At 52.5% G+C, this 23,964-nt stretch overlaps 1 protein-coding gene and 1 long non-coding RNA gene across 3 annotated transcripts in view; one reads left to right on the top strand and one right to left on the bottom strand.

Moving 5' to 3' along the window:
* The window catches only part of Niban2 (niban apoptosis regulator 2), a 49,352-nt gene that overhangs the window by 3,914 nt on the left and 21,474 nt on the right, over nt 1-23,964 (top strand). The window lies entirely within an intron of this gene.
* LOC125398969 (uncharacterized) lies at nt 5,497-8,360 on the bottom strand. Its single transcript, XR_007231564.3, has 2 exons — nt 7,984-8,360; nt 5,497-5,711 (listed from the first exon to the last, which is right to left on the bottom strand). It is a non-coding gene; the product is annotated as an uncharacterized LOC125398969 (long non-coding RNA).

Here is a 23,964-nt window from a genome sequence, read left to right as displayed (position 1 = left end):
TTTTTACTGTATTGACTGAGGTGAGCAACCATCTCCACACGTAATCTGGGGACATTTCAGCCTGCTTGAAATAAACCCTGAACCCATCAGCAGCCACCACACCACACCCTCCCTGTTCTCTCCACCCTAGGCAGCCTCAGCCTTCGTCGAATTGCCCAAGCAGTGTGCACCTGGACACTTTAGGAGGGGACGTATAAAAACCAGGTCTTCCATCTTTCTTTCTTGGCCATCGCTCCACAGAAGAAATCATTTGTCTGGTCACCTCTTCCATATTGGTTCACTCCGATAGCTGGTTTTTTTCCTTCCACTCGAAGTGCCATTCTGTGCCCGGGGCAGTGTTATTTGTCCATGGCTCTGGTAATGGCTGCTTGGAGTTTTACTGGCATCTTGTAGTATATACATTGTGCTGCTTAAACTTTCCTATATACAGCTTGTGCTAGGAGCTGGTATCAGAGGCGTCAAGGAGAACTTCTGGGGAATATGAATACATCCATGCTTAGCCTTTGGAAAGTGACAAACATTTCATACCCTTCTGCCAAGACCTCCTTTATTACTGGGTTATCGCCCTTTGTGATAACCGGCTATGAAAAAGGGATCATGTTTGTTTGTCAAGAAAAGCAAATAATACCTGTTTGCAGATTGATCTTAGCAACCCCCACGCCTTTACCTCTCCACTTCTAAAAGTGGCTACAGGTGCAGGAGTGAAGGATGTAGGTGTTACACTCCCCCCTCCCTGCCGTGCTGCCTAATTGTCATGGGGTGGGGGGGGTGTTGGGGGAGGGCTTTGCCCAGAGACCTTGCAGGCCGGATGCTTGGTCCAGGCCTGGGTCAGCCTCTGTGGGTGAAGTGTCTGGGCACTCTGCTATCTCTGTGTTGAGTCTTACATAATGTGCTTTTGTTGGCTTTCCTGCTCTCCCCTCCCCCCAGCCTCCTCTAGTCTTCTATTTGGTCCTCTCCCACCGTTTAGCCCGTGCTCTGGCCTCCTGGGGGCCTCCCACCTCACCCCAGGCCTTCCCACACAGGCTGCCAAAAGAGACCTTTCTAATCCCAAACTGGGCCATAGCCCGCCCTCCCTGCCTCCTGCCGCCTAAGGAATGAAGCTGAAAGACAAGAAAGGCGGCTCACCCACCCCCTGCCTGACCACGCTGTCCTTTGGTAGCGTTTCCCCGCCTGCCCCATTGTGGTTGTAGGTTGCTGGCACTGTGACTCAACACTGTGTGTCTCCCCTCTTTTTCTAAACTATTTACAGTAAACACCTTTTTCACAGTCTGCACGTCTTTCCAGGTGAGGCATTTCTTAGCCGTTCTCTCAATGTTGCCTTTGGGTTTTTCCTGCCCTGTTGGTTCTTAGCGCAATCTCCTATGCCTGATTCCTCCCTGGCTGTGCTTGGCCACCCTGCTGAAGCCAGATCCATCCTGCATACTCTACCCCTACCCTGCCTTTTTTATTCATCTGGACATATCCAGGAAAGATCCCTCCTGGGAGCCCAGGGGACCTCTCTGAGCATCTGTTAGATGCGAATGCATTTGAAGGGACTGCCCGTGAGTTGTTAGTGTGAACTGAAGTCTGTGGCCTCAGGGTATGTGGCCCCAGTAGCTGCTCCCCTGGCCTGCTGCCCACAGGGACTGGTCTATTTCCTGTCTAAGAATGGCGGGTGATAGAGAAAGGAGGGGCGGTTCTCAGGCTGTGAATGCTAAAATAGTTTTATTTATTTATTTAGACACAGCCTTTTATAACCCACGCTGTCCTCAAACTCACTGGGTTGCTGAGGATGACCTTGTACCTCTTGAGTGCTAAGATCTTAGGCAGGAATCAAACCCAGGGCCTCATGTATGTTAGGCTAGCGCTCTACCAACTGAGCCACAGCACAGCCCAACTCTTTTAACTGAGCACTTACTCTGTGCCATGCCGTCCAATGCCTGGATTATCTCTCAGAATTACCTCCATGGAAGGCAGGAAGCAGGGAGAGCAAGGCCTTCGTGACGAAGTCCCCACTGTGACTGCATCGCTATGATTCACAAGGGGGGCAGTGTGGGAAAGGCCCCAAAGAGACACAGATGGGGCCTGGCAGGGAGAGGAGGGGGGACTGTACGGCTTGGGCCAGAGGCCTGATAGGCTGCCCGACTATATCAGCTATGGCTATATCCCACCGTGGCAGAGGCATTACTCAGTCTGAGACTCACAGCCTCTCTCTCTGAGCAGCCACCCCTCTGCCCCACCCCCTCCCCAGGCAGAGCTCTTGACTCACTCACTACACATTGTCGCAGAAGCATCATCCTGCGGTTACAGATTCCTGCACTGCCTTTTCCTCCCCGGCCCCACCCCCACCCACTTCCCTGCCTGGGGAAGAAGGGCTTTCTGAAGCCCGAGTGGGGAGCAGAGCCACGCTCCTCTCTAGGTGGAGTTTCAGGGCCTGAGTCACCGAGGAGGCTTGATGGTGAAACTGGGAGAACCGGAAGTGCTGCCTGTGTGGTGCCCTGCCCACTTGGGACCCGGTCCCATGAGGAAATGTGCTGACTCCAACCCATGATGAAGGGACCATGGGTCTGCTGCCACAGTGGACGGTGAATGGTGAATGGGAAGCAGGGATCTGAGAGGGTCCCCGGAGCAAGGCTTTGTGTGTGTGGAGCTTGGGCTCTGTCTCTAGATGAATTGGTGTCCCTGGGCCTTAGGGGTCTCTGTAAAAGATGGAGGTTGTTTTGCCATCACAGAGCAGCATGATAATCTTTGGAAGTGGTGGCAGTGAGTGACAGCTATTTTGTTTTGTTTTAAGACAGGGTCTCACGTCCTGAGGTTGGCCTTGAGCTTGCTCTGTAGCCGTGGACCCCTGGTCCCCTCACCTCCACCGTGTGCTGGCATTGCAGCTGTATGACACGTGTGTGTCCGGTGTGCGCGGTGCTGTGCTGTCCGCAGGTCCTGATGCACACTCAGCGAGCGCTGACTGAGCTATGCCCTCAGCTTGATTAGTAGGGTAGCTTAAATTTATTTTTGTTTGTTTGGTTTTTGGTTTTTTGAGACGGGGTTTCCTGTTGTCGCCCTGGCTGTCCTGAAACTCACTCTTCTAGACCAGCTTGCATTCAAACTCAGAGACCCACCTGCCTCTGCCTCCTGAGCGCTGGGATCAAAGATGTGCGCCACCACCACCCAGCTTTTACATTTTTTTAATTTTCTGTGTGTGTTTGTGCGTGATGTGTGTGGTGCACATGTGCCGTGGTGCACATTGGAGACCAGAGGATGCCTCTGTGGTTCTCTTCTTCCACCTTTACATGGGTTCTGGGGAATCGAACTCTGTCATGTTTACATAGCAAGGACTTTCACAACATCTGGGCTTGTCCATCCCAAATGATGGCTTTTTTGGTTGTTACTCTACTGGGCCTGCTTGACACCTCAGGAGACATAGCTGATTTGTCTGCCCCCTCGCGTGTGGCCAGCCTTGTGTCCCACAGCAAGCAGGCATGTCCTAGCCCGAGCAACACCAGCCTTTGGTTCAGGACACCTGAGGTATTCAGCTTGTGTGTGCAGAGCTGTGGGGTGGGGCTGTGGTTCCCCCAGCGTTGTGCACCACTCTGTGTCTGTCTTGAGTTGGGACACAGAAGGTAAAAGCACTGTGTGTCCTGAATTAGATTTATACTCTGAACCTGGTCCTGTTGATTATTTGCTGTGTGACTCTGGCTAGAGGTTGTACCTCTCTGATGGGTCTCCCCATTTGTGACCTCAAGATCAATACCCTCTTTTGGGATGTCTCTGCCTTTGAAAATCCTTTCCCAGGACTCGAAAGGCCCTACCAGGTGGTTTGCTGTGTGGAAACAGTGGTCCATGCCTCTCAGACCTTCTCCAGGTGATGCACTCTGGGTCCTGACATCCTGGTCATTTTTCCTTTATCCACTCAGTCAATAGTTATGGAATTTCATCTGGGTTTAATGGTGCATGCCTGTAATCCCAGCACTTAGGAGATTGGAGCAGGAAGGTCAGGAGTTCAGAATAATCCTAGGCTCCATATCCAGTTGGATGCCAGCCTGGGTTACATGATAGCCAGTAAGTGGTCCAGCAGGGAAAATGCCCGCTGTGCAGATCCAGCTCCTGCGTCCAGTCCCCAGATCTGTGGTGAAAGACTGACTTTGTGACGTCTTCCCCACGTGTGCCCTGATATTCTCAAGGGCCTCCACCCCCAAACACACACACATACAAACCCGTGGTGGAGCGCTCACTTTAAAAGGAAGCCGAGACAGTTACACAGCCCTTCCTGTGCTGGGGACAGGCTGATCGAACTTTCTCAGTGGTCCTCATTTGCTTGGAGCCTCCTGGCGGAAGGTGGGGGAGTGTAGGGTGGAAGGAGCTGTGAGTGTTGGCCTTGAAGAGGAGGGACTTTGTCCTGAGAGACCTGGGGAAGCCTTGGCTCATTCCCAGGTGGAAGTGACACCCAGTTGTGGTGGTGGGCTGAGCATGGGGGTGGGTGGTGAGGGCATACCCAGGTAGGGGTGGAGTGGCCTAGGCCTTGGTGACAGTGGGGGGAGCATCTGATGTGCACCAGTTTTGAGAGATCCTGTACACTCTTGGAGTGTGCAAAACCAGAGTGCACTCCATCAGGAGGCCATGTGCCTGCCAGGGACAAAGCTGTGTGGCTTTGGTCATGGTCCTTCCTTGGAGCTGCAGGTGAAAGTAAATGGCTGGGCAGTGGTGGTGCACCACTTTAATCCCAGCACTCAGAAGGCAGAGACAGGTGGATCTCTCTGGGTTCGAGGCCAGCCTGGTGTAAAAAAAAAAAAAAAAAAAAAGGAAAGAAAAAAAAAAAGAAACAGTGACCCCCCATTACTTGCCTTTGGAATATCTAAAGGCTCTGCAGAGTTCTTGGCCTATGACAGGTGCCAGGGACATGGCGATGACAGCCTGACCCTGACCCTCTGATTCCTGTACTCTGACCTCCCTCATGCTGGGGTCACAGATGTGTGCCACACGTCTAGTTTCATGTGGTGCTGGGGACTGAACTCTAGTTCGTGTGCGTGCTCTGTAACCAATGCCCCAAGTGAGACAGTCCTGAGTTGAGACAGTCTCACCGCGTAGTCCAGGCTGACCTTGAATTTGCAGCAGTTTCTTGCCTCAGCTCTCCAAATCCTGAAATCTACATCATAACTGGTGCTCTGTGTGTGTGTGTGTGTGTGTGTGTGTGTGTGTGTGTGTTCGTTTTCTATTTAGCCAAGCTGGAACTCACTATATAGACCAGGCTATCTTTGCTTCCTGAGTGCAGAGATTAAAAGCATTAGCCACCACACCCAGCTGTGATTCTTTTTTGTTTGTTTGTTTGTTTGTTTTTGTTTTTTGAGACAGGGTTTTTCTGTGTAGCCCTGGCTGTCCTGGAACTCACTTTGTAGACCAGGCTGGCTTTAAACTCAGAGATCCGCCTGCCTCTGCTGCGATTAAAGGCCTGTGCCTCTACCCAGCTAGGGCAGCTCTTTGGAATGTGAAGGATGTGGGGAGAGTGGGGGACGGGATGGGAGCTTAAGTTTTGGAATCCACAAGTTTACTTAGAATTGCCTGTCCCCCCTCCCCCAGTCCCTGCCTTGGCCTTGAAGTTGCTGTTGGGCAGCAGATGAGTTTTTCTTCCTCTGGCCTGGACACATCTGTCTCTCAGGTGGCACGATGGAAATTATCTAAACGTCAGAAGGCTAGGAGGATTACAAGGTCAAGGCCAGCCTGGAGCACAGACGGAGACTCTGTGGAGAGAGAACAGAAGGAAGGATGGATGGAAGGATGGACGGACAGACCGCTCGATCTAACTGATCCTGTCCATTTCACCACTGAGTAAACCGGAGCCCTGAGAGTGGAAAGGAAGAGCCCACAATCCAGAGACTACAGAACTGGACAGGACGCCTGACTGCCTTCCCCACCAAGGACCAGCACAGACACAGCCAGGGAAGGGTGACTGGGCTGGGCCAGGCTGCAGAGGGTATAATTTGAAAACTGAGTAAACAAACAAGTCCTCATTGAGCAAGGCAGGCTCTGTGCAGCATCACAGACGGCCTGTGTCTGAGGACGGCCCGGGCTTGTCCACTCACAGACAGAAAGTTGTATTTGGTTAAAAATAGCCAAAGCCCCACTCTCCTCCCACCCCCACCCTGTATTTAAGGCTGCCAGGAAAAGGGGAGAGGGGACAGATTGCCCCTCCTTGTGGGAAACTGGGCCCACTCCCCTGGGAATGACTATAGGGCGGCTCTCCAGGCTTTGCTCAAGACAGTCACTGTGTGTCTCTGGGCCTCAGTTTCCCTTCTTTATGGGAGACGGTGTGAGTCCAGTAGGTGAACATAGCAGGCCCTTTGTGTGTCTGGTGTGGTTCTGGCTAAGACCTGAGGCAGGGTCTTCTGCATTGGGCCAAGGGGTTATTTTCTTAGAGACCCAGGACCCCTCATCCTTCTAGGCGGGGCTGTTGCAGGCTGCACACAAAGCTCAGCTTTCCTGTTTTCCTGTGGAGACTGTTGTGGAATCCAAGACTTGCTGCTTGGGGTCTTGCCCTACTGGCTTGGGCCTCTCCACCCCCACATGGGGCCCAGCAGACTTCCTGTGTACTTAGGGGCTGTCCTTCCCCGCCCCCAGTCACATGGAGAGTTTTTAAGAGGCCAATCAGCAAAAAGACGAACTCAAGAGTTATGTGTAACCTTGGCTGACACCTGCCTTCACTCTGAGCTTCGGTTTCCCCATAGTGTGGTGTCCCGATACCCCCAGACCCTTCCAGGCTCCTCTGTACCTTGGAGTCATGTTATAGACGCTGAAGGACATTACAGGACTCAGCCTCATTTTGTAGCCCCTGTACTGGGGGTCGGGGGGACTACCCAGGCTGCCGTCCTTACTAAGATATTTGTAGCACCTGAGGTCTGGCGCCACTGGGCCTCCCTGGGTGGAGAGTGGCAGTACTGGCTAATGGTTTTATGTCAACTTGACCAAGCTAGCGTCATCAGAGAGGAAGGAAGGAGCCTCAGCTGAGGAAATGCCTTCTTGAGATCCAGCTGTAAGGCATTTTCTCAATTAGTGATCAATGGGGAAGGGCGCAGCCCATGGTGGGTGGTGCCGTCCCTGGACTGGTGGTCCTGGGTTCTTTGAGAAAGTAGGCTGAGCAAGCCAGGGGAAGCAAGCCAGTAAGCAGCGCCCCTCCATAGTGTGTCTGCATCAGTTCCTGCCTCCAGGATCCTACCCTTCTTGAGTTCCTGTCCTGATTTCCTTTGGTGATGGACAGCAAATAAGAATAAGTCAAATGAACCCTTTTCTCCCCAACTTGGCCTTTTGATTGCTGTGTTGTATCACAACAGTGGAAACCTCAACTAGAAGAGGGGCTTTGGTGGTGACAGCCTGCTCTTCCATCTACTAGCCAAGGGCCCTTAGGCCAGTCCAGTAACTGTTTCATTTGCTCTAAGACAGGATGTCACTAATCCCTAATGGTTGTGAAGGTTTTGAATCTGCCTGGCAGTCACTACTCTGTGATAATGGACACCATGGTGCTTAGTGCCATGTGTGAGAATAAAAAGATGCCTCTTGGGACTGGAGAGATGGTTCAGTGGTTAAGCACACTAGTTACTCTTGCAAAGGACCTGGGTTCAATTCCCAGCACCCATGTGGTGGCTCACAACCCTCCGTAATTCCAGATCCAAGGGAACCACAGCTCTCATCTGACGTCCATGGGTGTGTACCTGCTGTGTGCACATACACACTGGCAAAAAATTCATGCGGATAAAATAAAAACATATAAATAAATAAGTTCCAAAAAGAGGCAGAGGACCTTGGAACTCTCTGCATGAGTGCCTGGGGGTGCACAAGTGTGTGTGGGTGTGGATTTGGGGTGCTGTAGGCAGATCCTGGAGACCATGGCCTTTGTCTCTGTCCTCTTGGAAGGCGTGGTCTGGGCCTGCTTTGTCTGAGGCCACAGACATAAGGTGCGTGCATCTGCTACCCAGGGCTTCCTTCCTCTCTGCGTGTATTCCCCATAGTGTGACTCACTGGCATTCAGGTCTTTGTTCTTGTTCCGGACGGTAAGGCCAGGGATTTGTTCTTGATCTGACTGGTCCTCTTCTGGGCTCCTGACCCCAATCTCTGGTCTTGGTTGAATCCTTAGTGTGTCAGGGAGGGGCCAGGTGGACTCTCAGCACCATTCTTGGGATATAATAGGTTCAGAAGTGTGTGGAGACTGAGTGTGCTTGGCATTGAGCTGGTGGCTGCCAAGCCCAAATGCCTAGGTCCTGCCATTGCAGACCTGTTCAGTTGGCTGCTGTGATGTTGACACCTATCTGTGACAGCTTGCTTCTGTCCCATTGTCATTTGCTCTCCTGTCAGAGATGAAACAACTTCCTGGTGGCCTGGGGTCCCCTGAGTGGGTTCAGGCCTGAGGCAAGCGCTTTAACTTGCTTGGTGACTTCAGTCCTTGTACCTGTCTTAGAGAGGTGTGGTGCCGGGGTCCTGCTGCTGGCCTCTCAGTGTACTGGGGGAGCTGGGAACTTGTGTCCCAAGGAGGAAAGATTCCGAGTGGTGAGCTGCTGTGGCTGAAGTTGCGGGACTTTTAAAGGCCAGGCGGGAAGTGGTGTCCTGAAGAGATTGCTGGTCCACACACCCGCAGGCTTAGAGGAAAGAAATTCAGGCCTGCCTAGGTTAAACCTATGCAGCAACCTTAAGGGAGAGTTAGTCTAGCTTAGCTTGTAACCAAATGGTACAGCAGGGCACTGAAACAGGCGAGTGGAACAATGTAGCAATAGGTGTTATCCAATGGTATAATATGTAGCCAGGAAAAGGGAACATGTAATCGCCTACCTCTATCACCCCAGACAGGGTTTCTCTGTAGTCCTGGCTGTCCTGGAACTCACTCTGTAGACCATGCTGTCCTTGAACTCAGAGACCCCCACCCCAGCCTCTGCCTCCCGAGTGCTCGGATTAAAGGTGTGCTTCACCACACCCAGCTCTTTTCCTGATTTTTTTTTAAAGCAGTGAATGTATCAAATTAAAAAGAGTACTGTGACCCTGTTGGTTTATTTTGAGAGAACAATTCTGTCTGACAAGAGCCAAAGGGAAGTTGCAAGGACAGGGCAGAGTCTGGAGAGCAGTGAGGAAGATTCTGGAAAGAGACTGTTTATATGTCTGACGTGGGCATGGTTGTTAGCTACCCCTTGTAGTCCTGTGAGTTCATGAGTGGTGTTCTGCATGGCACACAGTGACACTAGAAAATAGACACCTTGGCCTCCACTGCCTGAGCCGCTGAGGCTCTTGGGAGGAGGGGCCTCTGAGATAGGACCTGAAGGAAGGATGGAGGAGGAGATGCGGTCCCAAGTCTGGTAAAGGAAAACCTTGAAGGAGGTTGTATGTTCTTGCTGGTCACAGCCATAGCCACAGCAGCAGCCACAGCAACACCTCTGTGTGCAGGACCCTTGAGAGTCTTGAGGGTTGTTTTGCAAAGTGCTACCACGTGTCCCTGGGGCTGGGCAAGTGGAGGGGTGTGCTTGCCCAGATGGGCGTCTGTGGACCCCAGGCTTTCAGAGCGTTGGGGAGGCACTGCTTGCACATCTGACCTGCTGCAGTTTCCCAGGAGCAGGAGCCCTTGACAACTGGACCAGAAGAGGAGGCAGAAGGTCTGAACTTGGGTGACAGCTTTAGTTGGCATGCTGGGGTAGTGACCTTTCTACCACTGATGTATGACCTGGGATTGGCCTAACAAACTGCAGACCTGGCCCTGTGCAGACAGGACCCTACCTTTTAGGCAGCACCCTCAAGTCCCCTGTTAATCTAGCCCCAGAGGCTGGGCCGGGGCTGTCCAAGACACAGAGTTAAGCTTTCTGGGAAAACTCAATTGTCTTTCTGTGTCTTAGGGTTTCTGGGAGAGTGAATTGTGGAGCTCTAGTGTGACCACACACAGTCAGAGGACAAATAAATACTTCAGATGGCTTAGCAGTTAAAGGAGCTTGTTCTGTAAGCCTGGCGACCCGAGTTTGATCCCTGAATCTCACATAAACGCGGAAGGGGAGCCAGGTGTGGTGGCACACACCTTTAATCCCAGCACTCAGGAGGCAGAGGTAGGTGGATCTCTGAGTTCAAGGCCAGCCTGGTCTACAGAGTGAGTTCCAGGACAGCCAGAGCTACATTCAGAGATCCTGTCTCAAACAAAAACAAACAAATGATGAAAGAAGAAAGCGATTTCTACAGAGTTGTCCTCTGGTCTTCAAACTTGTTCTGTGGCACATGTGTTTCTCACATACACACTATGTACACATACATATGTCATGTACACACAACAATAATACGAATAATAGTACAGCCAGGTTGTACTGGGGCTGCTGGTGCATGACTATGATCCTAGCACTGGGGGACTGAGGCAGGAGGTTGCTGTGGCTTGAGGCCATCCGTCCATTCCCTGTCCATTCCAGGTGTTTGTGTGACATCTACCTCCATCGGTACCCCATGAGACTGCTATGCTCAGCTGACAGGCTCAGCATTCCATGTGCCTTGGAAGAGGGGTGTCTCTGGAAGTAAGTGGGGACAGGTTCACTGTCTCCCCAGCACCAGGCAGCATGGGCTCTAGCCCTCAGTCTGTCTGTTGCTGGATGACGTGATGTCAGCTCCTTTTTGTGTCCAGTGAAGGAGCTGGCCACCATGCTAGACCCTCAAGGCCCCAGACCCTCCCAGTGAATGTCCCTTCCCACTACAGTGGCAAACCCAAGGGACCACTTAACCCTAATCAAACTTAATTCTTGAGTTCCATCCTAAGGTGCTGAGGGGCCCTGTCCCTGTTACCAGCCCCTTCTTGGTTTGTTTTATTTATTCATTTTGTTTTGAGACAGGGTCTTATGTAGCTCAGGCTAACCTTAAACTTGTGGTCCTCCTGCCTCAACCTCCTGAGAAGCTGGCACTATAACTGTGAGCCACCATACACAGCCTTCCATTGATGTGGATGTCTTTTCTCCTGACATTGCTTCTGGGGTTGTTTCTGTCAGCTTAGCTGCAAGCCCATGAGTGGCTTGGCTCATCTTCTTGTCACCTGGTTCCTGTGTCTTCCTCCCTGGCTTGGAGAGAGCAACATTTCCGTCACATCTTCACACTGTCTGCTGTCAGGACCTTGGGATCTGGAAGCTGCAGATAACAGCATTTGCAGCACTTGTGTGTGTGTGTGTGTGGTGGGTGGGCAGGGAGGGGTCTGGCATTCCTGGCAGCTTGGGAAGAAGCTTGACCTGGATTTAGTAAAAGGACAGTGGCACTGTGGGCACTGTGGGCACCGTGGGCACCCAGGTAAGGGCTTGGTTCCTGTTCAGCCTTCCCTGCTGGGGCTGGGCTGATGTAACTGGTGTCTTCTATTTATTAATTCCTATTAGAATGACACTTCTATTATTATTATTATTGGGTCTTTCCTATCAGGCAGACAGAGTGTCAGGTGTTCCTGGCACATCTCATTGGGTGCTATTAAGACAGGGTTTTGTTTTGTAGTCCAGGCTGACCTTGTATTTACAATTGTTCTGCCACCACCACATCTAGCTTAGGGAAGTCCTTTTTTTTTTTTAATTGTTTTTTTTTTACTTTTTTGAGACAGGGTGTCTCTGTTATGTAACTCTTGCTGTCTCATAAATCAATATATAGACCGAGCTGGTCTTGAACTCACAGAGATTCATCTGCCTCTGCCTCCCCTGTGCTGGAATCAAAGGCGTGTGCCACCATGCCTGGCAGACTTCTTTTACTTTTATAACTATTCATTTTATGTGTGAGTGTTTTGCCTGCATGCGTGTATGAACACCACATGTGTGCTTGATGTCTGAAAAGGTCAGAAGGACATACATTGGATCCCCTAGAACTGGAGTTACAGATGTTTATGAACCACCATGTGGATGCTGGGGATTGAACCCAGGTCCTCTGCAAGAACAGCAGGTGCTCTGAACTGCTGAGCCATCTCTCCAGTCCCTAAATTATGGGTTTTTTTGGGGGGGGGCAGGGTCTCTCTACATAGCCCTGGCTTTTCTGGAGCTCACTATGTAGACCAGGATGGCCTCAGACTCACAGAGATCCTCCTGCCTCTGCTTCCAGAGTGCTGCAGGTGAAGGAGTGTACCACCACCGCCTGGCATGGCTGGCCTCTTTTCTTTCTCTCTTTTTTTCTTTTCTTTCTATTTTTCTTTCTTTTTTTAAAGTTTTTTTTGTTTGTTTGTTTGTTTTTGTTTTTGTTTTTTTTTTTTTTTGAGACAGGGTTTCTTTGTAGCTTTAGAGCCTGTCCTGGCACTTGTTCTGTAGACCAGGCTAGCCTCAAACTCACAGAGATCCTCTTGCCTCTGCCTCCCGAGTGCTGGGAATAAAGGCGTCCACCACCACCTCCAGGCTAGCTGGGCTATTTTCAATGCTCATTTTATGGAAAGAAATTGAGGCTCAGAAATATTGAGTCAGCGGCAGAGCTGGGTCTGTGGTCTATGTTCATACTGTTCCTGCTTACCTGTCTGGGACAGGATCTTCAGCCTCTGCTTGCCTCTCTCTGGTGGTCGGGAGCTTCCTCTCTGCAGGTTGCCTGCCCTGTTCTAGGCATCGGATGCAGCCACTGAGGTCCTGTGTGCTGTCTGTGGGTCCCCTGCAAACCAGCCTCAGCTTGGTCAGGCCGCAGCTGCAGCAAGCCCAGAATCTGGTTCCCAGGGGATTTTCCAACTCTGTGGTTGCCAATGGCATGGTGCCACCCGAGTACCTCCCTCTAGACTGTGCCCCAGCCTTTCCTTCTTTCAACTGCCTATGGGAAGGAGCTTGCAGAGACACGGGAAGGTAAACAGACAAGAAGTTAGCCCAGAACACGCGTGAACTGGTGACAGGTAGATGATCAAGCTCTTGAGGATCTTGGATTCCCAGCTGGTGCTGTCTCTGGGTGATAACCCAGCATGTCTGGTGACTGATGCTGTGTTGGGAGGTGTAGGGTGTGAGGTGAGGCAGGGGGAATGGGGTGGCACCCCCGTCCACAGTGCTGTGGGACCAGGGCTGTGGTCTGGTGAGGTCTGCTGGCTGTCATTTGGGTCCACTTCCCCTTTCTGATTAATTAACCTTTGAGTGTCAAGGGCCTAGAAAATTAGATCCCAAACATGTCATGGTTTCTTCCTTTTTCCCTCTCTCCCTCCCTCCCTTCATTCCTTTCTTTTGACAAGGTTTCTCTGTAACTGTGGCTGTCCTGGAACTCACTAGACCAGGCTGGCCTTGAACTAATAGAGATCCATGTGCCTCTGCCTCCCAAGTGCTACGACTAAGGACATGTGCCACTGTGCCTAGCAAGTTTCTTCTTTCTTTCTTTTTTTCTTTCTCTCTTTCTTCTTTCTCTCTCTCTCTCTCTCTCTCTCTCTCTCTCTCTCTCTAAAAGATTTATTTATTTAATGTACATTGGTGTTTTGCCTGTATATATTCTGTGTGAGGATGTTGGATCCCCTAGAACTGGAATTACAGACAGCTGTGAGCAGTCATGTGGGTGCTGGGAATTGAACCCAGGTCCTCTAGAAGAGCAGCCAATGCCCTTAAACCTCTGAGCCATCTCTCCAGCCCCAAGTTTCCCATTTCTTGATTGCTCTGCAGAATGACCGGGTAGTTGCTGTTAACTGACAGGCTGCCTTCCTGTCACTCATCATGTGACTATTAGTGCTGGGCAGATAAGTGAATTTCTTTCAACCCTTCGGTTGCTGTCGTTGGTAATGTCAACTCCGGCTTGAAAGCCTTTGCGGAGTTACTTATTTCATTTAGTCTTCTGACACCTGATGAGGTGGGGACTGCTTTCTCAGATGTACAGCAGGGGAAACTGAGGTTCAGAAAGAAGGAAGCATGTGCTAGAACCAGTGAGGGGTGGGCCTGTTTGAAAACGTCATCTAAGCCTAAAGCATGGGCACCTTGCTGTTGCATGGAGAGCCCTTGGCCTACAAGGGGTAGAGCAAACAGATTCCTGCTTCCTGTGTGTCTAAAGATCAGCTTGCATTTCCTGCATCGTCCGCTGGACACAGCTCCCTGCTTCCCCTTGCCAGGGGCTAGGTTTCCCCTGGAAACTGCAGACTATGTCACTTGCCCTCCCTGGGTTCCTAGTCAGTGTGGTTGCTTTTACAAATTGTGTGTGTGTCAGAGGCTAACTTGTGGGAACTATTTTCTCTTTCTACCCTGTTGGGTCCCGGGATTGAACTGAAGTCATGAGGCTTGACTGTAGGTGCATTTACCTGCTGAGCCAGCCATCAGTGTAGGATTTTTTGTTGTTGTTGTTGTTGTTGTTGTTTGTTTTGGCTAAATTTTATTTGTATTTATTTTATGTGCATGAATGTTTGCATGTATATATACCACATGCATGCCTGATGCCTTAGAGGCCAGAAGAGGGTGATTGATCTGGAATTAGAGTTACAGCCAGTTGCGAGCCACCATGAAGTTGCTGGAAATAAAACCCAGGTCTCCTGCAAAACCAGCAAGTGCTCTTAACCATTGAGCTATCTCTCCAGCCCTATTGTGGTTTTTCATTGACAGTCCATCTTCTTCATTAGATTCCTAGAACCTATCCCTGGAGATACATAGAGAGAGGTTGTTGGAGGGTGGGCATGGTGCCAGTCCTGTGGCAGGCCTGCAGTAGGTGTAGACAGGCTTGTCCCGCTCTGGGTTGGGGATGTTGCTGGAGTCCTGGGCCCCCTTTCTCTGTGTGCTCTCAAAGTGCAGAGATGTCAATGTCCTGGTCTCCTTTAGAACGGGCTGCCAGCCGGAGGCTGCGTGCACAGAGCTGATGCCAGGCAGGTGGGTGGAGCTGGGAAGGGATGAGAAGGCCTTTGTTTCTCCTGTTTGTGTCCAGATGGGAACTGATTTTCAAGTGGAGGATGCAAAGGGAGGTTTCAGGTGCTCCCCCCACCCCCAGACATTTCCACAGGTCCCCACCCCGGCTACCCTCTCCACCCCTCAGGCCCTCCTGTCTCAGCATTTACCCTTCATCAGACCTGTTGTGGCTGAGTTCTAGTTAAATATTTGCTAACTGAGAGGTTTGCGAGGCGGCTCTGTGCAAAAGTCCCAGCTGACTACTCCAGTCTGTCTCGGGATAAGGAGACCCAGCCCTCCCGGGCCTTCAGAACCCTTCCCTTTGCAGGTGGCCTCCTTGGAATCTGAAACTAGATGACCTTTCCCTCCAGGGTTACAGGACTGTTTGACGGATCAGGGAAAGAGGGCAGAGGCCAGGCTGAGTTCTGGGGAACCAGGGTGTAGAGAGCCTAGAGATCTGCTCCCTAATTTCCTGACCTGTTCCCCACCTGCTCAAAGGTCAGCCTTCCCAGAGCCCCAGTGGCCTGCTCACAAGGGAATGAGGCAGGGCGGGATTCGGTCAGTGCAGCCCCCTTGAAGCCTTGACTATTAGCAATCGAACGCATCGTATCTTAGATTTCTCCATTACCATTTGGGGCGGCAGGGGGTTTGTGACATCATGCCTGGTTCGCTCTCTTGTGTAATGCTGGGCAGGTCACCCAGACTCTGAACCTTGGAGCCCTCATCCAGAGAGTTGGTTTAACAGTTTGTCCCGACGGGGTTAAATGAAGTCATGTGACAAATATTGATGACGTACTTAAGAAGTGCCTCAGTGCGGGCTGGGGCAACTGTGGGATGCATTAGCTCATGTGTTGATTATTATAATTATATGCAAATGGAGAACCAGAGAGCCTTAGTGGTGGGGAGCAGGGCAAGGAAGGCTAACTGAGATTTTGAGCCTGGGAGTCAAGGAAGGGTGTTCTGCCAAAGGGCATACTATTGCGGGAGAGAGTGCAGAGTGGGGATGCACTTGGTGTCAGTGGGACACAGCCACAGCAGGGGCTGGGAAGGGAAGCATGGCTGAGAACCTCTGCCTTGGATTCCATTCATTGCTACCAGCTGATGGGCTGTGGCATGTCAGTACATGGGGTAGATGCTGTGTCAGAGCCGATGGGGAGTTTAAGGTCTCCTGGGGCTGTTGAAGGCCGGCTCATCCTTAACAAAGCAAATCACCTGACCCTCAGGACATCGCCACAGTCCTCGGAGTCCAGGTCGTCCTGGACCGGTGGACAAGTCTCAGATCTTGTAGCCTCTGTTTCTCCAGTGGCAGTGATGCTCCTAGATACTTCTGGGCTCTGGCAGGTCAGGATTTGGTGTCAGACCCTGTGACCTCCTTGAGAAGTGATTGGTCCCCAGTCAGCCTGGTGCCTGTCCACCTGTGTCTAAATAAAAACTTTTTTTTGGTAGTGCTGGGGATTGAACCCGGGGCCTTGTGCATGCTAGGCCGGCACTCTACCACTGCACTGGATCCCTAACCATCTGGCTGTGGCTAACAAACAGCTCTATAGGTCCTCAGTCAGTTCTTAGTGAGATGGCAGAGTCCAATGAAGCATGGTCCCTGGACACCCAGTGTCCCCAGCATGCAGCAAATACATCCACAGGCACGCTGTGGAGCTGTGTTCATGGGAAGAGGGTTTTCATGTTAGTCCCTGGTCTCAGAGGCAAACTCAGCTGAAGGTCCCTTCAGGACACCTGCAGTGAGAAGGGAGGGAAAGATCATGTGACATCCACTTTCCTAACAAAGAAGGACTGTGTTGGATGTGTTCCTTCATCCTCAGGAGCCTCTGAGGCTCCACCGTCTGCACGAACCTCTCTTACACATAAGGAGTCTAGGGTCGGTATGGAGCTTATGAGAAGCCTAGTGTGGATAAGCGGGGAGCGCCCGCCCGTCCTGGGGATTTCCAAAGGAAGAGATGGTTTGGGGAAGGAGGGAGCTGAAGCATCAGCTCAGTGTGGGGTGTGTGTTCAGGTATTAGAATACTCAGGGTACTTGTAAGAGGAGCCACGCCCTTATCCCCGAGGGCAGAGAGAGCCTTGGGTTTGTGAGCCCTACTGGCTCCTGGTCTGGGAAGGAGCAGAGGGAGTTGGGAATAGTTGGTATAAGAGGGTCGTGACCCAGTCGGGGGTGGCAGCCGGTGCAGGCTGAGCTGAGGTGAGCTGGCCTGTTGGCTGACCCGAGTCAGCTCACAGTTACCTTCGGAGGCCTCTCTGGATAAACCTGACTGGAGCCGTCAGCTGTCACCCTGTCTCTCCTGCCTCTGCCTCTGCGGGGTCCTGTCCTCCTGGTCCCCGCTCTTCTCATGGGCCCTGCCCACTCCCGCCTGCTGGATGCTGGAGCCTGTCATTATCCTTTCTCCCAACTCCTACCTGATTACTGTTCCCAAGCAGGGGCCTCCTCAGTCCTCCTGACGGGGCCACCCACAGGCTGCCGTATCCACCCCAGAGGTTGACTGTTTGTGGGTGGTGTGAAATGTATTTTCCCAAACTTGGATTTCCTGTTAGACTCAGATTGTTCTGAGTCTGTGTCATTTATGTATGTACACATATGTATGTGTGTGTGTGTGTGTGTGTGTGTGTGTGTGTGTGTGTGTGTGTGTGTATGTGTGTGTTTGGATACCTATATAGGTATTTGGAAGTGTGTATTGAGGCCGGAAGTTGACATGGGTATCTTCCATGTTGCTTTGGGACAGGGTCTCTCCCTCCACCTGAAGCTCCTTGGATGGGTTAGGGTGGCCAGCCAATAAACCCTCGGGACCTGCTTGTCTCCATCCAAGGACCTGCTCTTCTCCACCTCCAGTATTGGGGTTAGAGAACTAGGGTGCCATGCCTGGACTTTTTTGTGGGTGCTGGGCATACAAACTCAGGTCCTTGTGGTTGCATGTCAGGCATTTTATCAGCTGAGCCATCCCTCCAGTGTGGTCCCTACATCACTTGTCTGCCCCCTCCTTTAACCTCACCCCCCCCCATATTGTTTATATGCTGTGTGTTCTCAGAGAACTCACTTGACCTCTCAGTGCATTGGTGAAGTAAGGTCAATGCTAGAAATGGTGATGCGGGGCCGTGGATACAACTCAGTTGGCAGTGTTTTCCTTGCATGTGGGAGGTCCCAAGTTTGATTCTCAATGCTGCAAGAAAAAATAATACTCATATTTTTAGATGGGAGTGGCAGCTCACGCATTCAACCCTAGAACTTGGGAGGTGGAGGCAGAGGGCTCTTGGCTGCATAACAAGTTTGAGTCCAGCCTGGGCTACGTACACATCATCCCGGGTGCCGAGGAACCCTAGGTGAATGGATGGCTGCTGGAGAGTGTCGGGAGTGAGAATTCACCGGAAGCCTTTAGGTGACACACTGAGTGAGACCTGGCACTCCAATCTTATTTGTCAAACTGTGCTGTGTGACTCAAGAGTATGTGACTACCTCTCTGGGCCTCAGTTCTCCTGGTTGTGCCAGTTAGAGGACATAGTTTCTCGTATTTGACTTTGGGACATAGGGAGCCCGAATCCCTGCCTCCACTCTACCTCAGCCCTTAGTTTCTGGGGCGGGTGGGTCATCATCCTAGCCGCTTCCCCCACCTCCCTCTCTGGAGCCCTCCCCAGTGCGCCTAGAACCAGGCAGGCCAGTTCTGAGTCTGCCCCACCCTGCAGGTGCTGTCACCTGCTAGGTTTCAGTCCCCATGAAACCCTGAAACTGGGCCGGGCATGGTGGTAAGGCTTGTTCCACGAGCTCGCTGGAGGGACCAGCCAGACCAGGATGAGCCTGGCTCAGTGCCCATATCTGAGTCCAAACCAGGGCAGGGCTTGTGTGAAGTCCCTGTGTCCACATGAGGTCGGCCACCATCCTGGCTAGAGATTGTCTTTTCTGTCCTGATGTCATCATCTGGAAGGAGATTCAGGCTCAGGCCCCTGGGTCTTGGGCCTGGGCTTAGCTCTTGCTTTGGCTACTCTTTCATGAGTGTGGGAGGGGCTCTCAGTTTGCTGTGCTCCCTGTGGGAAAGGTCTCACTGTGGAGTCCGTGTACCTGTGGACAGAGATCATGTGGGCCTTCCACAGGGGTGCAGCATGCTGGGGGCTCACAAACTCTTCCTGCAGGGTGTCCCCAGGGACCCCTCTCTCCTTCCCCCATACTCAGCTTAACCTGCAGGATTGGCCCAGCACCCCTCTCCCAGCTCCCCAAGACTTAGGGACTTCAGGACACCCCGGGGCCCTTGTTCTTGGTGGCTCCTGCTATCTACTCAGGAAGTAGCGTGATCCCTAAAATTGTCACTTTGGAAAATCAGAGATCAGCAGCATTCTTCCGGCCACTGAGCTGCTGGTGGTGTTGGTCATGTGCACCGTCCTTGTCAGGGCCAAGTGTCGTATGCCCGTTGGTTCACTGGTTTCCTTATCGCCTAGTCAGGTGGGTGCTGATATGCCATCTTGAAGAGAGGACAGCAGACGCACAGAGAGAAAGTGCCTTGGCTAAGGCCACACAGCTGGTCGGGGGCAGAACTGGGACTTGAACCCAGAGCCTGTCACTGCAAGCCGCTGAAGTGGTGGAGCCCTTGGTGCGGGTTGTGTCTCGGTCCTGGGTGGCTGTAGTCAGCTCCTGATCTGTTGAGTCACTGGCAGCTCAGTGGAGATGCTGAGGGCAGCATCTTGGTCTCCTCCCAAGGCCAGATCGACACCGCTGAGGTTTGCACTAAGGCCTTAGGTCACCTGAGACCTACTTGCCATTTCAGCCCAGGGAGGGTCAGCCAGGGAAGGGGTGTCCAGGAGGTAGGAAGGGCTGTGCCAGAGAGCAGATAGGGAGGTGGAGAGCCAGACTAGTCTCTTCGCTCTGACACCCACAGATTATGACCTCGGGGAAAAAAAAAGTCACTTTGCCTTTCTGAGCCTGGATGTTTTCATCTGTCAAATGGGGACAATTAAGCTTGCTCTGCTTCTCCTTGGGCCTGGGTAAGGCCTGGAGAGTGAAACTAGGGCCCCCTAAAGACGCTGTGTGAAAGGCCACTGGGGGTGGGGGACTCTGGACAGGCTCTGGGGGAAGTAAGCGTCAAAGCCGACTTCCCATTGGCCTGGGATGCAGTGCACTGGTAGAATGCTCACCTGGCATGCGTGAAGCCCTAGGTCCAGTCCTCAGCAACCAAAACCAAAACAGAATTCCCACTTTTAACTAGGTATGATGGGAGGGCTCTGTGACGCCAGTACTTGGGAAGCTGTGGCAGGAGAATTGTCTCAAGTCTGAGGTGAGCCTGGGCTACACAGGCCAACCTGGGCTACATGGTGAAAGCCTCTTCACTCATATGAACAGCTCTAATCCCTCCTCCTGAAATGCCTCTTCTCTTCCCTTCAGGCTGTGCCTCTGAGCCTCAGGGCCACAGGGCTGAGAAGCCTGTGCTGAGTTCTCGGAGGGCACACCTAGGGAATTCTGGGTGCAGAAGTAGGAAGGCTGGTTGGCTGGTGAGGGGCCTCTCTGAGTCACCCTTGAGCGCTTCCGAAGAGTGTATGCAGCTGTGTCAAGACCCCTTACCCAACTGACTTACTTTATGATTGGGCTCTTTGAAACACACAGAGAGAGAGAGAGAGAGAGAGAGAGAGAGAGAGAGGAGAGAGAGAGAGAGAGAGAGAGAACACTTAGAACACTTTACACTTTGGCCTTTTCAGAGCTTGGTGGAGTGTTCCCTGCTTTCTTGAGACGCGGCCTAGAGACCAAGGCCTGGGGCTCTGGTGCCCTGAGGCTTCCTGACATAGCTCTGGATTTCCCAGATGTCCTCAGGATGACAGAGAACCATGCAGGGCCCTGGGACTACCCACATGGGGCCCAGCTTGGTTTTTGTTGACTTACCATGGAATGGTTTTCCCTGTGTCTCCCATTATAAGTGAGAGTTTATATGCAACATGTTTCTCTGGGACCGGCAGAAAAATCTGTGTGTTGGGCAGAGTCAGATAGCCCAGCTTCTGTGTGAGGTGAACTCACATCTAGGGGGGTATTGCTGGCCCTGGGAGCAGAGATGGGACACCCAGCCCAGGTTGGGGTGCTAGTAGGGGAACCTGGGTGTACACAGAGGGCACACAAACCCCACCTTCCTCAACTCCTATTTTGTCTGGTCGTTGCTTTTCTTCACATCCTGTCTGGCCCTGTGCAGGGGCTCTGTGATGCGATGCTTGGCTTCTATGAAGAACGTGAGGGACTGAGAGAACAGGCTGGCCCCCATGCCTCCCTCTCATCAGGAAGCTGGAGGGCGGGTCTTTCAGTTTCCGTGGTCCCCGCAGCTCCTCAGGCAGCAGCATCTGGGCTGAGTCAGTGCACCCGGGGCGAGGGCCCATGAAAATATGCAACCTGGGTGGGTGAGGCCAGCCCCACCCACAGATGGCCTCGCCCCTGCATCTGTAGCTATCCTACTCGCTTTCAGGTCTGGCCCAGGCTCCCTGAGGCTGGCCCTTTCATCAGGTGGGGCCACGGCCTGCCTCCCCGCTGCCCTCTGAGGTTTTGTGGACTGTGGTCGGAGCCCACTCAGATCCTAACTGTCTCCATCTTCTGCGTGATCTAGCCAGCCCTTAACATGTTCTAGGTCAGAGCAATCCTCAGGGAGGTGAGCCTTGGCCTCGGAAACCCCATGTGGTGTCCACCCCAAATCTACGCATTGGAAGAGCTGAGGTGTGGAGAGTGGTCTGCCAGGCCCCCCCCCCCCCCCCTGCTCTGGGTGCCTCCTGTGTGTCCTAGGCTGGGCGCTGAATCATGGAACCCTCTGCCGCCCTCTGGAGCTAGCTGCTGGAGCTAGCTGTGTGCAATAGGTGAGAAAAACAGTGGCTCTGGCGGCTCTGGTTTATAATCCCACTACTCAGGAGGGCAAAAGCAGGAGAACAACTATGAATTCTAGGCCAGCCTGGGCTACATAGTGAGTTTCAGGTCAGATAGTTGGACACTATCTCTAAAGGGGTGCTAAGTAGCATTTACAGGGTGAACACTGTGAAGGGCCCCCAAGGAAAGGGGACTGCCCAGACTGGGGTTGCAGAGCCCACTGGCAGGGTGGTAAGGTCTGCGCCAGGTCCATCGTGCCAACTCAGGTCTTCTCCTGTGTGGTTCTGAGGGCCTTAAATCCAGGTTAGAACCCCATAGCGTGCTGCTGATCTTTGGGGTTCCCTTTGCCCCCTGAAGATCCCAGATCCTTATTTTGTGTTTTAGGGTCGTTTCCTTAGTACCAAGCACATGGTTGTTCTTTTCCGACCGATTGGGTTCCGTCCACCACAGTCGCTCTTTTCCAGCTCTTCTTGGGGTGCGAACTCACTTCCTGCCACTGGCCTGGCACTGCTCCTGGGTCCTAATGCTGAGCCCCCAGTGCTGTTCTTGTTTTTGCTCAATAGCCACTTGGCCATTGGTCCTAGGTCCCTTCCCTTAGTTAAGCACCCACTGTGTGTGGTCCAGTAAGGGACAGGCAGCTCTCGCTTACCCCCATGTGAGGTGTGTAACCCCAACACTCGCTGCCGGCCCATCCCATCCTATCTGCTCCAGAACTGAGAGCAGACATCTAGCAAAGCATCCGGCCTCTCAAGTGTTGGTTGGTTGTGGAAGATGAGCTTGCCAGGGTTTGCCTGATTTGGGTCAGTTCACTTTGGTTCCTGAGGTCAAGTAGTGAAGAGTCAAGGGTCGCAGTCAGATAGGACGGGGGACCCGCCTGGCACTCTGCTCTGGATACATGAGTGTATCCTCTTTTCTCATTGTTTGGTGGAGACATGGCCCCACCCCCACACCATTTCTGCCCTTTTCTCCACCTTTTCCTTTGGCTCCCATGACTTCTCCTTCCCTAGGCTTCTCGCCTCCTTTCCTGAGCTGTGGTTCTATCTCCCTTGGGTGACTTGTGTTCACCGTTGTGTGACAAGATTGAGTGACTTTCATTCCAGGCCCTTGGGCTGCCCTGGCTGCCCCAGCCCAGCTTGTGTAAGCCCATGAATGTCAGTGCTTTGGCCCAGGGAGTTGAACTCCAGCCTCCTGCTGACCCGACTTCCCCCTTGTCCTGGTGGCAGGCCTTTCTGACATGTCCTCTTTCAGGGGCTCCAGAAGCTTCTTTCATTGCACAGCCCATCTGTCCTGGTCTCAGACACCCCAATGGGATGTCAGGACATGACTGGGCCTTTGCCTGGCCCAGCTCTCCTCTTCCTGCTTTCTCCGCAGGCTAGCTTTGGAGCGCAGCTCTTCCCCAGACTAGGCACCAGCCTGGCAGCTGAGAGTTGCTGTGGGCAGGACCAGATTCAAATGTGTTTTTTTTTTGTTTGTTTGTTTTTTGTTTTGTTTTGTTTTTAATACAGCAGCTTCCCCTTGAGCCTGGCCAGGCATTAGGTACACATTTGCTGTTGTTGGGTTAGTTCTCTATTTGAGGGTGACTGTCCCTCAGATAGACTTGTGGCTGAAGCTCTGAGGGCTCTCACTGCCTGCAGGGAGTTAGGGCAGAACTTGGCTAAGGACAGTGGACTTCCAAGCCTCCTCTTCCCTCACCCGGAACTGCCGTGGCACCACCTGCCCAGCTCTCATGAAGCTGTGTCCACCCTGGGGTTAGCACTATATCAGCAGTGGCTGTGGGGTGACAGGCCCGTGGTCATCCCCTGGCCTTCACCCTTCCCCTGCCTTATTATCTCCAGGACAATTTCCAGGGTCTCCAAGGGCTGCTGCTCTGTGGGTTGTCACAAAACAGGCACGCCAAACACATTCCTCATTCCTTCTTCCCTCCTTTCCCCATCAGAATCTAGACAGTTACAGCCTCTGTCCAGGAGAGGGCTGTGTGGCAGGCTGGCTTTGTGGAGAGGTGGGTGAGCTGAGCTACATGCCCCCTCTTCTGTCCCTGAGGCAGGGCTAGGGGTGCAGGCCTGAGACGGAATGTGGTGATGTGGAATGAGCCCTGGGTTCTCCCTGGCCCCGTCATTCACTCTCTGTGTGAACCTCTCTGGGTCAGTTTCCTTCTCTGAAGTGGCTGTGACTGAACCACCTCGCAGACCCCCTGAGAGAGTGAAGCACTGTCCTAGGCCACGGACTCTGGGGCCTGAGATGGGCAACGGGTCCACAGGTGAAGGACTAGGTCTTTGGAACTGCAATCCAAGATTGTCGGCGGTGGCAGGTTCATCTGGCTTTGGCTTCTAGCCCTCTCAGTGTGCAGGGGAAACTGAGGCCCAGGAAGGGGAGCTTCATAAACCCCAGGTTGAGATTCTA

The sequence above is a fragment of the Myodes glareolus genome, chromosome 21, assembly GCF_982192425.1.
Source record: "Myodes glareolus chromosome 21, mMyoGla1.1, whole genome shotgun sequence".
Classification (NCBI taxonomy): Eukaryota; Metazoa; Chordata; class Mammalia; order Rodentia; family Cricetidae; genus Myodes; species Myodes glareolus.
The sequence above is the reverse complement of the archived record's forward strand: the minus strand, read 5'-3'. Positions and strand labels throughout refer to the sequence as shown.